At 46.2% G+C, this 14,720-nt stretch overlaps 1 long non-coding RNA gene across 1 annotated transcript in view; it reads left to right on the top strand.

Annotated features, from left to right (window-relative positions):
- The window catches only part of LOC126249674 (uncharacterized), a 248,124-nt gene that overhangs the window by 48,552 nt on the left and 184,852 nt on the right, over positions 1-14,720 (top strand). The window lies entirely within an intron of this gene.

Raw genomic sequence — 14,720 nt, 5'->3', positions numbered from 1 at the left:
AGCTCCGGGCAGTAAAACCGTTCCCAACTGCTTGGACAATCTCCTCCCGACCATCTCGGCGAGAAGAGGTCCTTCCGACCAGGTTGCGGATTGGGCATTGCCGGTTTAGCCACCGCTACCTGCTCTCCAGTGACCCAGCCCCGCAGTGCCCTTGTGGTCATTCATTAACAGTGCGCCATGTTTTATTGTCGTGTCCCCGTTTTAGTCAATCTCGTGTTGTCCTGTCTCTGTCATCTACTTTACAGGTTATTTTAGCGGATGACGCTCGAGCAGCTGCTCGTGTTCTTCGATTCATTACTTTGACTGGATTGTCCAAAGACATCTAACTCTTTCACTTATTTTATCTACATCTTTGTAAGAACTTTCTGATGTCCCCCCCCCCCCCCTTGAGTTTTACTAGATTCTATGTGCTCTAACAATTGTGGCTGGGCGCTAATGACCTCAGTAGTTGAGCGCCCTTAACCCACCCACCCCAAAAAAAAGCTCCCTCAGACGCAATGGATAGCACTTGCACGGGTGCTCCATCGGAGGCAGCAGGTGACCCAGCGGCGTAATCTGCCTTCCCAGTCCCGTCACGCCTTTCTCCGCCATGGACAATACCATCCTCCAGTGGAACTGCAGCGGTTTCTTCCACCATCTAGCTGAGCTCCGCCAACTTATAAGCCTTCACCCTTTCTTCTGCATTGCCCTTCAGAAAACTTGGTTTCCAGCAATGCGAACCCACGCCCTCCGTGGCTGTCGGGGTTATTATAAGAACCGGGCAGCATATGAAAGGGTGTCTGGTGGCGTCTGCCTCTATGTCCTTCACACTCTGCACAGCGAGTCTGTCCCTCTCCAAACACCTTTAGAGGCTGTCGCTGCTCGGGTGTGACGCCACAGGCTGTTACCGTCTGCAGTCGTTACCTTCCACCGGATGGTGATGTCTCGCAGCATGTCCTGGCTGCGCTGATAGCCCAATTGCCGCCACCTTTCTTGCTATTGGGCTACTTCAACGCCCATAACCCTCTGTGGGGTGGGTCAGTGGCGACAGCTCGAGGCGCCACCGTTGAGCGTTTATTGTCGCAGCTCGATCTCTCGATTTTAAATGATGGTGCCTTCACACACTTCAGTGTGGCGCATGGCACATACTCCGCCATTGAACTTTCAATCTGTAGCCCTAGCCTCTTACCGTCTGTCCAATGGAGTGTGCATGACGACCTGTATGGTAGTGACCACTTTCCGATCTTTCTGTCACTACCACAGCGTCACTCTTCTGGGCGCCCTAGCAGATGGGCCATGAATAAGGCTGACTGGGACTTGTTCTCCTCCACTGCCGCTATTGAGCCTCTCTCTAATGATGGCATTGATGCGGTGGTTCAATCGGTCACCACCGGCATCGTTACTGCCGCCGAATCTGCCATTCCCCGTTCCTCTGGGTCCCCTCGGCGGCGGACTGTGCCTTGGTGGTCGCCTGAGATCGCTGCAGCGATTAAAGATCGCCGGCGGGCGCTACAGCGTCACAAGCGACCTCATCACAAGCGACCTCATCACCTTCAAACGGCTGCGTGCGCGGGCCCGCCGCCTTATCCGCCAAAGCAAGCAGGAGTGCTGGGAGCGGTATGTGTCCACCATTGGCCTCCATGTCTCTCCATCGCAGGTCTGGGCCAAGATCCGACGCCTCTATGGCTATCGGACCCCTGTCAGCGTCCCTGCGCTGTCACTGAATGAAGCAGTTTGTACAGACTCCGACGAAATCGCCAACAGCTTGGCAGAGCATTTTGCTCTTAGTTCCGCTTCTTCCAATTACCCGCTGGCCTTCCGCTCCATTAAAGAGCGGATGGAACGTCGGAACCTTTCGTTTCGCACCCACCACCCAGAATCTTACAATGCTTCATTCAGTGAGTGGGAATTTCGCAGTGCCCTAGCCGCTTGCCCTGATACCGCTCCTGGGCCAGATGGCATCCACTGTCAGATGCTGAAACACCTTTCAGTGGACTGCCAGCGGCGCCTCCTCGATCTTCATAACCGTCTTTGGGTCGAGGGGGAGTTTCCGTCGCAATGGCGGGAAGGCATTGTCATCCCCGTTTTGAAACCTGGAAAGAGCCCTATGGTGGACAGCTACCGTCCCATTAGCCTCACCAACGTTCTTTGCAAGTTGCTTGAACGGATGGTGAGCCGGCGCTTGAATTGGGTACTGGAGTCTCGGGGCCTTCTGGCTCCGTCTCAGGGTGGATTCCGTAAAGGCCGCTCCGCCACCGACAATCTGGTGAGCCTGGAGTCGGCCATCCGTACTGCCTTTGCCCGCCGTCAGCACCTGGTCGCTGTCTTTTTCGACATGCGGAAGGCGTACGATACGACATGGCGTCATCACATCCTTTCTACGCTTCATGGATGGGGTCTTCGGGGTCCTCTGCCGCTTTTTATCCGCAATTTTATGTCGTATCGTACCTTCCGCGTGCAAGTCGCGGCCTCATATAGTTCCTCCCACGTCCAGGAGAACGGTGTGCCACAGGGTTCTGTTTTAAGTGTCTGCCTGTTTTTAATAGCCATTAACGGGCTTGCTGCGGCCGTGGGCAATTCTGTCTCCGCTTCCCTGTATGCTGACGACTTCTGCCTTTACTATAGCTGTATTGGCATTGCAGCTGCTGAACGTCAGCTACAGGGCGCAATCCGCAAGGCGCAGTCTTGGGCTGTAGCGCGTGGTTTTCAGTTTTCGGCTGCCAAGACCCGCGTTATGCATTTCTGCCGGCGCCGAACGGTCCATCCTGCGCCGCGGCTTTATCTTGACGGCGAACTTCTTGCTGTGGTGGAGACCCACAGGTTTTTGGGTGTACTTTTTGATGCCCGGTTGACTTGGCTGCCTCATATTCGGCGGCTTAAACAGGCGTGTTGGCGGCATCTCAATGCTCTGCGATGCTTGAGCCACACCAGCTGGAGCGCCGACCGATCTACCTTGTTACGGCTCTACTAGGCGTTAATCCAGACCCGTCTGGATTATGGGATCCTGGCTTATGGCTCCGCTTACCCATCTGCGTTGCGGGTACTGGACCCAATACTACACAGCGGGATACGACTTGCCACTGGTGCCTTCCGCACCAGCCCTGTGGACAGCGTACTAGTGGAGGCAGGTGTCCCTCCCCTGCGGTTACGGCGCCAACGTTTGCTGGCCGCTTATGCTGCCCATGTTTTTAGCTTGCCCGGGCATCCAAACTATCGTCTCCTGTTCCCGCAATCGGTCGTCCATCTGCCAGAACGTCGGCCCCGGTCAGGTTGTACGATCGCGTTCCGCGTCAAAGAGCTTCTCTCCGAGCTTAGGGTTTTCACTGTTCCACCTCCTTTCTGGGCCACTTTGCTCGACTTGGCACTGGGCCCGAAGGACTCAGTCCCTCCAGAGGCCTTCCGCCGCCGCTTTTATTCCATCCTGGCCACGTATCAAGGCTTGGCATTGTTTACACTGACGGTTCGATGGTTGCTGGTTGTGTCGGGTATGCGCTAACTCTAGGAGACCATTCCGAACAACGTTCCTTGAAGGATGGCTGCAGCGTTTACACTGCTGAGCTGGTTGCCATCTTTCGTGCCCTAGAGTATATCCGCTCCTGCTCAGGTGAGTCCTTTGTTATCTGAAGCGATTCCCTGAGCGGTTTACGAGCTCTCGACCAGTGTTTCCCTCGTTCTCGTCTGGTGATAACTATCCATGAGTCCCTGCATACTCTTGCCCGTTGCGGCCGCTCTGTGGTCTTTGTGTGGACCCCAGGCCATGTTGGGATACCCGGCAATGAGAATGTTGACCACCTGGCGAAAGAGGCCACGAGTAAACCACCTCTGGAGATTGGCCTCCCGACGACTGATTTGCGGGCACTATTACGCCGCAAAGTTTTCGATTTCTGGGACACTGAATGGCGCAACCTGCCCGTGCCAAACAAACTCCGTCGTATCAAGGAGACGACGACTGTTTGGCGGTCATCCATGCGAGCCACCCGCAGGGACTCAGTCGTCCTTTGTCGGCTCCGCATTGGCACACCCGACTGACGCACAGTTATTTACTGTGTCGTGAGGATCCACCTCTTTGTCGTTGTGGGGCGTCCTTGACGGTGGTCCATATTCTGTTGGAGTGCGCCCTTTTAACTGTGCTCAGGCAGACATATGCGCTGCCTGATACACTCCCTGCGCTTTTAACTGACGACTCTGCCATAGCGGACTTAGTTTTGCGTTTTATTCGGGCAGGGGGATTTTATCGCTTAATGTAAATGTGTGTGTTTTGTGTTGATTCTGGCCTATGGCCTACGATTTTAGTCCGCTTTTTTAATGTGTTTCTCGGTGGTTGGCTTTGCCCTTTTTTCTCTATGGTCGGCCAACCACCGTCACACTCGGTGTGATTTTAATTTTTGTCAGTTCTTTGTCGGAGTATTTCTAGTCCTGTGTCGTCTGCCGTCTTTCCTATTGTTCGTTTTTTAGTCTCTTTGGGTGGTTTTAGTTTTTTGGAACAAGGGACCGATGACCGTAGCAGTCTGGTCCCTTTAACCCCACAAACCAACCAACCATTTCCTGTAACAGTGTTTGAAGTCACGCTGGTACGTTCTGTTGCTGTGTGTTTCCATTCCATGATTAATGTGATTTGAAGAGAAGTAATAAAATGAGCTCTAACATGGAAAGTAAGCGTTTCCGGACACATGTCCACGTAACATATTTTCTTTCTTTGTGTGTGAGGAATGTTTCCTGAAAGTTTGGCCGTACTTTTTTGTAACACCCTGTAGAACAGTACTCCATACCAGATGGCTGCAGTGTTTTCACTGCAGAGGTGGCAGCCATATATCGTGCTCTTGAGCACATCCCCTCATGCCCAGGCGAGTCATTGCTCCTGTGTACTGACTCCTTGAGCAGCCTACAAGCTACCGACCAGTGCTACCCTCGTCATCCTTTCGTAGCGACCACCCAGTCCTTCTGTGACCTGGAACGGTCCAGTCGTTCAGTGGTGTTTGTCTGGACCCCAGGTCACGTCGAAATCCCAGGCAACGAACTTGCCAACAGGCTGTCCAAACAGGCTACGCGGAAACCGCTTCTGGAGATCGACTTCTCTTAAACTGACCTGCGTTCGGTATTACGCCGCAAGGTTTTACGGCTTTGGGAGACGGAATGGCATAACCTCAGTACGCACAAGCTGCATGCCATTAAGGAAACTACGAATGTGTGGAAGACCTCCGTGTGCGCCTCTCGCATGGACTCTGTGGTCCTCTATCGGCTCCGCATTGGCCATATGTGGTCCATCCCTTGCTGGATTGCCCACTTTAAGCCGCTCTGCGGCGGACTTTTTACTTTCCCAGCACCCTACCTTCGGTGTTGGGTGACAATGCCTCAACAGCAGCGTTAGTTTTACGTTTTATTCGTGAGGGCGAGTTTTATCATTTGCTCTAAGTGTTAGCACATGTCCTTTGTCCCTGTGTGTCCCTCGCCTTAGTGCTTCCAGGGTGGAGGTTTTAATGTGTGGCTGGCTTTTTCTTTTTATCCTCATGGTCAGCCAGTCATGGTAACCTGTTTTCTTGTTTTAACATCTTCTCCCTGTTTCTTGCGTCTTTGTGGCTTTCTTGTCCCCTTTTTCCCATTTAAGTGTTTGAAGGGGGAAACCAGATGGCGCTGCCATAGGTCAAACGGATATCAACTGCGTTTTTTAAAATAGGAACACCCATTTTTATTACATATTCGTGTAGTACGTAAATAAATATGAATGTTTTAGTTAGACCACTTTTTTCGCTTTGTGATACATGGCGCTGTAATCACAAACGTTTAATTACGTGGTATCACGTAACATGCCGCCCGTGCGGACGGTATTTGATTCGTGATACATTACCCGTGTTAAAATGGACCGTTTACCAATTGCGGAAGAGGTCGATATCGTGTTGATGTATGGCTATTGTGATCGAAATGCCCAACGGGCGTGTGCTATGTCCGCCGCTCGGCATCATGGACGACATCATCCAAGTGTCCGGACCGTTCGCCGGATAGTTACGTTATTTAAGAAAACAGGAAGTGTTCAGCCACATGTGAAACGTCAACCACGACCTGCAACAAATGATACCCAAGTAGGTGTTTTAGCTGCTGTCGCGTCTAATCCGCACATCAGTAGCGGACAAATTGCGCGAGAATCGGGAATCTCAAAAACGTCGGTGTTGAGAAAGCTGCATCAACATCGATTGCACCCGTACCATATTTCTATGCACCAGGAATTGCATGGCGACGACTTTGAGCGTTGTGTACAGTTCTGCCACTGGGCACAAGATAAATTACGGGACGATGACAGATTTTTTGCACGCGTTCTACTTAGCGACGAAGCGTCATTAACCAACAGCGGTAACGTAAACCGGCATAATATGCACTATTGGGCAACGGAAAATCCACAATGGCTGCGACAAGTGGAACATCAGTGACCTTGGCGGGTTAATGTATGGTGCGGCATTATGGGAGGAAGGATAATTGGCCCCCATTTTATCGATGGCAATCTAAATGGTGCAATGTATGCTGATTTCCTACGTAATGTTCTACCGCTGTTACTACAAAATGTTTCACTGCATGACAGAATGGCGATGTACTTCCAACATGATGGATGTCTGGCACATAGTTCGCGTGCGGTTGAAGCGGTATTGAATAGCATATTTCATGACAGGTGGATTGGTCGTCGAAACACCATACAATGGCCCGCACGTTCACCGGATGTGACGTCCCCGGATTTCTTTCTGTGGGGAAAGTTGAAGGATATTTGCTATCGTGATCCACCCGCCGGCCGGAGTGGCCGAACGGTTCTAGGCGCTACAGTCTGGAACCGCGCGACCGCTACGGTCGCAGGTTCGAATCCTGCCTCGGGCATGGATGTGTGTGCTGTCCTTAGGTTAGTTTGGTTTTAGTTGTTCTAAGTTCTGGGGGACTGATAACCTCAGAAGTTAAGTCCCATAGTGCTCAGAGCCATTTGATCCACCGACAGCGCCTGACACCATGCGTCAACGCATTGTCAATGCATATGCGAACATTACGGAAGTCGAACTTGGGAGGAATGTATTGCCAAATGCATTGAGGTTGACGGACATCATTTTGAGCATCTATTGCATTAATGTGGTATTTACAGATAATCACGCTGTAACAGCATGCGTTCTCAGAAATAAGTTCACAAAGGTACATGTATCACATTGGAACTACCGAAATAAAATGTTCAAACGTACCTACGTTCTGTAATTTAATTTAGAAAACCTACCTGTTACCAACTGCTCGTCTAAATTTGTGAGCCATATGTTTGTGACTATTACAGCGCCATCTATCACAAATCGCAAAAAGTGGTCCAACTAAAACATTCATATTTCTTTACGTGCTACACGAATATGTAATAAAAGTGGGGTTCCTATTTTAAAAAAACGCAGTTGATATCCGTTTGACGTATGGCACCGCCACCTAGCGGCCCAACCATAGCGCCATCTGGTTTCCTCCTTCAAGCTAGACAAGTTTCATTCTTTGTAGTTGTTTCGTTTGACGCTTTCGTGAGATATTTGGTCCGGTCACGATCAATGGACCACCCTGAATAGTTCAAAGTTGTGTACTAAACTATTCAAATCAGATAGTACAAGCATTTTGTAGCCCCATCTCTTTGGGTTTTTTTTTTATTGTACTGTTTCATTGAATGACGCCCTTTGAATGGTATAATCTGCTCATCGAGGCTAAATTTTTCCAGCTTCGGTAGCACTTAACACTTAGAAACAGTATGGTCAATAAGGCTTCTAATTTTGTATATAGGATCATACCCTGGCTCTCCTTTGGGTATTGTTCTCAAATTATCAGCAAAATGTACGTTACTTTTTATTTGTTCAATTATTTATACGCATTCTATCAGTTGCAATGGGAACTATAGTCTCAGGATTCCAGTAATCTCTAGTAGAAGGTAGTCTAACCACAGACATAAAGAACACCGTTCCTATCCAAATTTCTAATTCTTGTCTGTCTAGTTTCAGCCCTTTTGTACGATTTTTTTGAATGGGTGCTCTGTTTGACTCCTCAATAATAATAATCTCCAACATTTCACTTCCAAGAAGCGTATGAAAATATTCTTTCGGATTGCATACATGAGAAGGGATGTCAAGTGTACCAGTCCATTTTGGCATAACTAGTACTTTCTGGCATTTCTTCCAACTACAACGCATGTTTAGGCCTTTTATTTGGTTTTGGAGCACTATTTTCTTCTGCCGCTACAATGTCAGTTTGATGTAACACATTGTTTTCGTCACGTTCTTTTTCCTCTTGTTCTTTTTCCTCTTGTTCCTTTTCCTCCTCCTCTTCTTGTTCCTTTTCCTCCTCCTCTTCTTGTTCTCCTTCGTTGTCATCGTCAGTCTTAAAAACAACTATAGTCAAAGTTCCATGAGGAGTATTACGTCCAGCACTTTCATCCACTGAATCATCTGCAAATACTTCTTCACTGTCGGTGTTGCCCAATTCCGAATCGTCACTTTCTTCGACAATATTCCTAATTGCCACTGAATGTCTGTCACCATAGAAGCATGAAGCTGGAATTGATGTCATATCTATAAAATAAGTCATAAACAGCATTGTACTGAATCCGCCCATGTTGAAAAAGGTCATGTTAACATTGGCAAGACCGTAGTGTTGCCATATGACAACAAACCGAAAATACTGAGTAATAATTTATCTATCAGTGACAGAAACATTATCTGTGATATCATTAAACATCATTTTACATACCTTAAAATATAATTTCTTTAGGTGTGATCAAAGTGGTAGAAATAATTCACTTTTTCCGCTGCTGTAGCGTGTGTTCATGTATTGTGGAACTCCAGCAACGACTGTAGACTAACAGCAGTTTCTGCCAACATAACGACGCTAAACAGAGTCTAGCGTGACGCAGCCAGACTGTGTGTTGATATACGGCAACACCACGCATATACGCCGGCAACGGTGGCCGTGCGGTTCTAGGCGCTGCAGTCCGGAACCGCAGGACTGCTGCGGTCGCAGGTTCGAATCCTGCCTCGGGCATGGATGTGTGTGATGTCCTTAGGTTAGTTAGGTTTAAGTAGTTCTAGGGGACTGATGACCTAAGATGTTAAGTCCCATAGTGCTCAGAGCCATTTGAACCACGCATATACAAGCAGTTTCCTTAACATTATACACAAATTTATGGTTTGTTGCCATATGACAACACCATGCAATAGAGGATTGACTATAACCCGTGCATTTTACAAATGCCTATGGCAGAATGTGGGACGAAACATTGTTTACACACAGGTGGGACCAAATGCCTCCGAAAATACTCGAAAGTACACGATTGACGCACGTGGCTCGGCACTGTAGAGTCACGTTGTAGTCATAGTGCATTATTATTTCTGTGTGCGTTACAACTTCTGCGTATTTTTAGCGTCTGCAGAAATGGATAGTCATCACGCAAATAAAAGTTATCGAAGAGTACGCTCAGATGGAAAAGTGTTGATAAATAACGCAGTTCAGTTCTGTCGAGAAGATGGTTTGCTTCGTTTTAAAAAATGTTAAAATAGGACATTCTGTTTGGAAAGGGGGCATTCTAGAATGGTGGGCACACTTTGTTAGAACAATGAGAGAAAATGAGGAAGGTGCGAAGAAACCTACAACTGTGATCTGAACCCCAACTCCAGTTATTAGAAAGTAAAACAACAGTTTTAATTTCGTACGCTTATCTCTCTAGAAAATGTATTAATAGTTTTTTTTTTCATTTCCTACGCTTTCCAGTAGAATAATACGTTAAAAGCGAAAGTATCGTTGTTTTCTACACGCACAGCTGCATTGTTAGGCTGTAAAACAAGTTTCATTTCCTTATTGTTCATTTCAACTGTTTTGCTGTAACGTATATTAACAGAATGTATGTTTGAAACTTCCTGTCAGATTAAAACTGTGTGCCGGACCGAGACTCGAACTCGGGACCTTTGCCTTTCTAGAATATGTGTTTTATTTGCTGCACGTATACAAAGTACAATTCTGGGACGTCGTTGCATTTTGAGTGAGTGCAGTTATATTGCACGGAGTTATTCAAAACAACAAATACAACAACACATAAATAGTTCGTAACGCGGTCAGCTAAAACAGCAATTGTAAAATGAACATGTTATACATAGATGTGCGAATAAATTCAATAATACAGGAAACGCTGTGAACAAAATAATGTAGGTGATATTGTTTCCTGACACCAGGTGGCATAGACTTAAAAAAACATGAAGCGTCATTAGCTAACGGCTCCCGGCGTTTTTCAATTTCATTAAGTTTTTATTTCATTTCCAGCTTCGGTTTATATCGGCAGCATACTAGGAATGTCAGTTATCGCTAAAACAATCGGTTTTCGGTTATATCGGTTTTTTCGACGCCAATTTAACCTGAGTGTTAAAACCACTTCAAATAACCAGTTTCCGAAATAACGATTTTCGATTTTTTATTCCTATTATTCCTGTAATAAACGTAGAAATCGAACAAAAATGGAAAAAAATTGACTCCCTCAATTCCAAGATACGCAGAATTAAATTAAATTGACAAATAAAAGAAAACTTAGTCCATCCACCGAACGCTACGTTTCTCGAATAGTGATCAGTGGTTGATATTACAAAAAAATCACCAGTATTCTCCTATTAATTCAAATTTTTTGAAACTCTGCTCAAAAATGTTACTATCGAGGATCATAGTAGTATCTGGTCATAACGAATAGTCAGTCCTAAAGGGTGAACACTGAGGTTGAGGAGCTTATTTTTCCTCTTAATTTGTCCGTTTTCAAGGACTGCAAGCAGATAAAGATATTTGTGGATACAGACAGCAGATCAGCTACTTTCTATATCTATCGTGAACTATGAATGAACTGTTAAGTTTTAAGTCTTCTACTCATATGATGTAGCAAACCTGTTTGTTGTGGCTCCTACTGTTTTAATCTTTTAAAGCAAATGGAGCATTGTACTTCGTTGATACCACACTTTGTAAAACATACTATGGATGGTGTCATTCTGTAACAACTAAGGTCTGTGAGAAACTACCATGTAGACCAGATGGAGCAAATCTCGCACACTGCATATACTAGCATACCCTCTAATAGGCCACGCCATATCGCAACAGGTACATTACTATCTCAGCAGCGCTGTACCAATTCTTAAGCCATGTGTTCGTTGACCGTTTCAGTCGTCGTCATTGTTAAAATAGGACTGATCGCTCTTCGCATTTTCTGTTAGAACGCGAATGGAAATTTTACGAATAATTACTCGGTTTTTAGAAAAAAATTATTCAAAAACTAAAAATTTTAGCACTCTTGCCATGGCTAATTGAAATTTCAGTATTTTACCCAGTTATTAGTAAAAATAAAAGCCTATTAAATCGGAGGCCAAACAAATACTGAAAAATACCGGTTATCAGGACTAAAATACCGGTATTTGTTTCAACCAGTCGGTTTTTTCCTATCCTTACAGCTTAAGAGCACGAGAGAGAAGAGGCAACTCCGCATAGCAGGCTTCAGTTGCCACACATGTGGCGCGCAGCTGTCAACCTCGTTGCGGAGAATCTCCAATATATCTCACGTATGTTTTCGCGAATGAAAAGAGGTATCGCCCTCCTTCCACCGTTAAAGAAAATTTCGGTATGGTAACTATATTTCGTATGCAGTACTGGTTGACATAAAACACACCAAACGTAAAGTGGCCAGCGACTACATTTGTAACTGCAAAACTTTCAAAATATGCGCAGCATTGTACTTCATTTCGAAGTATCACAATAACTATGGGCCGTAACGGAAAGAAAAGAAAGGTCATTGTAAAGCTGGCCACGGCAGAGAACAAGAGGAGTGACGCCGGGACTGACAAAGTGGATTCTTTACTGGAAACTTACGAAAAAGGGTTCTTTAAACATGTCTGGAAATGCGTAGTTGCCCAATCGTATAGACAGAAGACTAGACACCACATTATAGTAGTAGGGCATTGTAAATCAACCTCAATGTGCTCCTTCACTTCTACATTCTTGCCACTTTTACCTCGTCTGGCCTATAATGAGTAGTAGGGCAAAGAGAGCGTAACCCCACTCTGCATTATTGCCAAATTTATCCAAGAAGGCGGCGATAGATATGGCAATGTCGCAGTGACATCATGGCAGGAAGTTCAAATTTTAACGAGAAGATAGGTCACTTGGACTACCTTCACCAACCTGTCATCCGACTGCCACCTATTCCTAGGAATTGGTGGGGAAAGGACTCGACCTGTGCGGGGCTGCTGGATATGATCGTGCAGGCAGTCTTTATTTTAAAAATTTTCAGGCAGTCTTTATTTAAACAATTTGAGACAGTAGCTCCATCCAGTGTGTTCACCATGAGGTCCAGAGCCCTACTGACCTAGTACACAGTACTCGGCACCATAGGATGCTGTTGTCCCATGGCCATCTTGGGGGAAAATAGTGGGAAAAGGGCCCAGCCTATTCTGGGCTGCTGGATAGGAAGGAGTGTACTTTATTTCAGAACAATTTATTTAGGGATGGATTTCACGTTGTTTATTTTTCTGATACAAAACACTCACTTTGACATGCATGGATCACAATACTCAGCCCACAGACCTGCAAACTACTCGTAAGTCACCAAAATAATGCAGTTCACTGATGTGCAGACACGCTAACAACTCGTAAATTGTCAAAAAATAATGCATGTAAAAGGCTCTGCAAAGACGCTCACAACACTTAAACAGCCAAAAATAATGCACTGCACAAACACTCAGCGCACATAAAAAACGCTTTCGAACTGTCGTCAACCGCAACGTATCAGCGAACTGCCCCCTACAAAGGTTCCAACGCCACCGAATCTGGAGGCGAGCCACCGCCGGAGAGACTAACCCACGGGCAGTGTTCACCTAATCACCGTGGATGAGGTGTACCTGCTGGTACAGAGCCGACAGATATGTTTGCACAGCGGCTCACCCTCAAAGACACAGCTAAAAGGTTCAAATGTCATATAGACGTCACAGGTCGTGCTATGAAAATCTGTTCCAATGCTTCCCAGAATAGCACAGGGACATGTGAGCTGTGTCTAGCCGTGCACGCCTTTACCAGCCTAGTGTGGCTGACGCATCACTGCGAAATGTTCGGGTAGCGACTCAACATTGCAGGCGCATCTAAAAGGTTCTCAATGTTATACTTACGTCACATGGCTATGTAAATAAGAGCTAAGTCGACCTCTCCGAAATAGTAAAGTGCTGCAGAAATAGTTAACGATCGCTTATGTGGGAGCTTTCGTGATGTCTCAGCATGTCTGCATGGAAATTCTTGTCCTGACAGAACCTGTTTACGAAAATAGCCAAGAATAACGCTGAATACATTCCTCCTGATGGTCCTAACATGGCACCCCGTCTGTCGAGTTTTGCCCTTCCTGGAAATCATTAAGTCCTGCTTTCAATAAACATCTCTGAAACGTAAACGTTCTCACCGCTATGTAGAGCCTCCTACGTCACGGCACAAAGGATGTCTTGTGAATAAATGGAGCATTACGAATGGCTCTTATTGAATTTACCCACCAAATTACTGATGCTGCCGGTGTGGAAGCACTGTCCGCCTTTTTCTTTCTGCAGACGAGACTTTCAGCTGCAAAACTATTTTGTACAGTACAGTTGAACCCTGCAAAATCGGCCTACATATCGTCAAATACGGAAAGACTATTACTCAATTACACTGCTCTGCCACAGAGGATGGAAACTTGAATGTTCCAGCGTGAAACCAATCTCCACATAGCATATCGATGTAGTAAACACACAATTCGTATCCTGTCTATACAAAATCGCCCCTTTTGCACCATGCATATGGCTATCGACTGCCAGACTTCTTACATATACTGCGAAGACAGACAGCATAAGCACATGCACCGTAGGTATACCCCTCGCAGGACTAGATATTTCCCGCTAGGTCTGGCGGTCATCCACCGCAGTCCATGGTCAAAAGTCATCCGCTCCTGACACGTGACTAGAGTGCTCAGCGGACCGAAGTCACTCTCAGAAATGTACAAAGACGGGCTCGTTCCCCCCGGCACAGAGTCGTTACTGTTTCCGGCCCCGACCAGCTTGCTTGCTTTCTACACCCCTCTCCAGACTCGGGGATTACAAGAACATATGTACTTTCACATGGTTTGCCAGAATATTATACCAATTACGCGATACTGCTCGATATAGAGCTCACAGCAATATTGCTTGCATAGCAGCATCACTCGCACAGTATAATTCCGAAGATATACACTCGAAATTATTTCTCTAGAAACTTGAAACTTTTGCGAGGTGGAGTGTGCTGTAAACCACTGAGTAACTAGAAACTTATCCCGTCTGCGGAGACCTTTACGTTAAAACTCGAAAAAATAGAGGAACTTGATATTTCCACTCGCGAATAGAGATGTCGGTGATGTAACAGATTCCAAATCATTATTGTAATCTACAAAGTCAACTAAGGTGTTTCTCATGTCTAGAGAACCAGCAAACCTGTCTTCCACCAGTCTTTCACCTGCTAGGTGCTCATGCCACAATCGATGTTCCCTCAATTAAATAAATGCGCGAAATGTGAAGGAACAGTCAATCCAACAATTTACATGGGAGGGAATAACGGTCCAGCGCAAACACACATCCATATTGAATCTTCTCCAATTTCCACAATATCATGAAAGCGGCCCAACAAATACTAAGTACTAGTTCGCTATTCGGCCGTCTAGAGGACGACACAGTTAACTAAGCTACATT

The sequence above is a fragment of the Schistocerca nitens genome, chromosome 3 (genome assembly GCF_023898315.1).
Source record: "Schistocerca nitens isolate TAMUIC-IGC-003100 chromosome 3, iqSchNite1.1, whole genome shotgun sequence".
Classification (NCBI taxonomy): Eukaryota; Metazoa; Arthropoda; class Insecta; order Orthoptera; family Acrididae; genus Schistocerca; species Schistocerca nitens.
The sequence above is the reverse complement of the archived record's forward strand: the minus strand, read 5'-3'. Positions and strand labels throughout refer to the sequence as shown.